At 36.0% G+C, this 2,561-nt stretch overlaps 1 pseudogene; it reads right to left on the bottom strand.

The window, feature by feature from the left end:
* Positions 1–678: 678 nt before the first annotated feature.
* LOC143608234 (putative receptor-like protein kinase At5g38990 pseudogene) lies at positions 679–2,268 on the bottom strand (annotated as a pseudogene).
* Positions 2,269–2,561: the final 293 nt, after the last annotated feature.

Raw genomic sequence — 2,561 nt, 5'->3', positions numbered from 1 at the left:
TGTTAGACGCCCTTAACTGTCACGCAATCTGTCACGTAATATCCTTATAAATGAAGGTTGAAAGAGTGAGGTTTAAAGTTTAAACCTCTTGGTTGGACTCGTAGGTGTCAAACCCAAGAGCTTCTGAGTGGAGGAACTTAACCGGAATTTATGATAAGTTTTGCATAGGTCGTGAGTTTACAAAATTCTAAATCATAATTATATGGTATTTATTGCTTCTATAATATATGTTTGTTTATTGGATTACATCGAAACAGAAGGCAAGCGGGCAACAAGCTGCGCCGCTACCCCTTTTTGAATCGTAAAACCTAATCTTTTAAAAACTATATTTGCTGATTCTATATCACATGTTTTTTTCTACGTTTCGATGTGTAAAGGCATGAGTGACGTGCTTATTTAGTTATTTTTATAAGCTTTTCATAAAAGTTTTATTTACAACTGACCCGTCACGACGCTATGGACGATTCCTGCTCGTTATAATTAAGTAAAAAACACAATATATATTAAAACACTTTACACTTTTACAGTCTTCTTTACATTACTTTATAATAATAAAAAAAAACATTAGCACTCTCTGGTCTCGTTCTTAAGCAATAAAAAAATGCCAAGCAGCCAAACCACACCAGCAAATGAACAAACATAAGTCGAATATCATGAATTATCAGGAACCACTTCATACTAATAACCATCATCCTCAGTGGGCACTGCACGGTTAGCACTGCCGCTTTTGGATTTCTTTAACAAATGTTTGTCACGGTCGCCTTAAATGAAAAAAAACAAAAGAAACAAATCAATAACATAAATCATAAGAACACTGAACATCTAAGCAACCTCTTGTGCCAATTGTTGGATTTGGTTTAATCAAGATAAAAACCATGTTATGTTACCTATTGTAATTTAGGAGTCAAAATGTTGTGTAAAATTAAAATATATATATATATATATATATATATATATATATATATATATATATTTATTTATTTTTCTTTAAAATTTTTCAATCTTATCCGTCTTTTTAAGACCAGTATTTTTCGGCCAGTTTGACCGGTCGAACAGATAGCTCGTCCGGTTTGCTGTCCAATCTGGTTATGAAAACACTGATATTGAGTGTTGAAAAACATAATTAACATAACACTGATATTGAGTGTTGAAAAACATAATTAACAAACTTGTTAATTATGTTTTTCAACACTCAATATCAGTGTTTTCATAACCAGACCGGACAGCGAAAAATGCAGGTGCAAATGAAAAGAGTTTGTACCGGTGTTTTCCTTTGTTGGAAGACCAAAAGATGACATCTTCCAAATGAATCCAAATGAACTTGCTCGTTTTGTAGGATCATCAAACTTGTCGTGTAAAGCCTTTGCCTTATAAAGAGCTTCCAACACCTTATGCATCGGAGGGCGTTTCTTCGGTTCATCATTCAAACAACATTTTGCAATTTTGGCAAACTCCTTCAAACTATTGGGACAAAGTTGTCCTCTTATTTTAGGAGCAACAAGTTGATCAATGTTTCTTTCCTTAACAAGATTTTTAGCCCACTTTGCCAAGCTTTTATGCTCACCATCATCAGAAAAGACCGCTTGTTTCCCGGATAGCAGTTCAAACAATATCACTCCGAAGGCGTAAACGTCGGTTCCCCTAGTCAATTTACCAGTCTCTTGAAACTCTGGATCCAGGTACCCATAAGTCCCTTTAACTTTGGTGCTGACGTGACTGGTCGATTGATTAGTTATGACATATTCTTGCCAGCCCGAAGTCTGATATTTTAGCTGCCCAGTCATCATCTAGCAGGATGTTTGAGCTTTTGATGTCACCATGCATAACAGAATGTGTAGTGCCCGCACCTGTGTGTAAATAGTCCAATCCCCGGGCAGCCCCTATGCTTATCATTAGTCTCCGCTCCCAAGGTAAAGAAGTAACCCTACTTTTGTGTAGATGCTGATCAAGAGTTCCCTGAGGCATGTACTCGTTATCATCAACACAACACCCGAGTAGAGAGACTATGTGAGCATGTCTCAGTTGAGAAAGCATGTCGAGCTCGGCATGAAACTCGCGTGCTCCTTGATTGGACGACGAGTCCGAACGTTTGATGGCCACAATAGTGAGGCAGCCATTTTCACACTCGATGTGACCTTTGTAGACATTCCCGAATCCTCCACGACCAAGAATCAGTTCTTTGTTAAAGTCTTGGGTTGCTGAACGCATATCAGTAAGAGAGTAACGAGGACATCGTCGCTCTAATGGTAAAGCCCTCGCAATCGACATTCTAGCACCTAAGACCATAAGAATATCATGGATCAAACATTTTGAGATATATAATAGAGCGAGACATGCTCTTACTTTTCAACCTAATGAGAGATATTATAAAGTACCAAACTTCAAAACTTATATAACGATTTCTCTTACTTTTCAACCTTAAATAATTAAACACTCACCCAAATACTTTTAAACAAAATCACTATTTTATAATTAAATCACAAAATAAATAAATATTAGTATTTCAAGATTAAAATCCTATGAACATTACTATTTCGAATACTTGAATAAAACAATAATAA

This window comes from Bidens hawaiensis, unplaced genomic scaffold, assembly GCF_021521415.1.
Source record: "Bidens hawaiensis isolate Kalapana, Puna unplaced genomic scaffold, B.hawaiensis_p1.1 tig00109942_1, whole genome shotgun sequence".
NCBI classification, from domain to species: domain Eukaryota; kingdom Viridiplantae; phylum Streptophyta; class Magnoliopsida; order Asterales; family Asteraceae; genus Bidens; species Bidens hawaiensis.
This window is presented reverse-complemented; position numbering and strand designations above follow the sequence as displayed.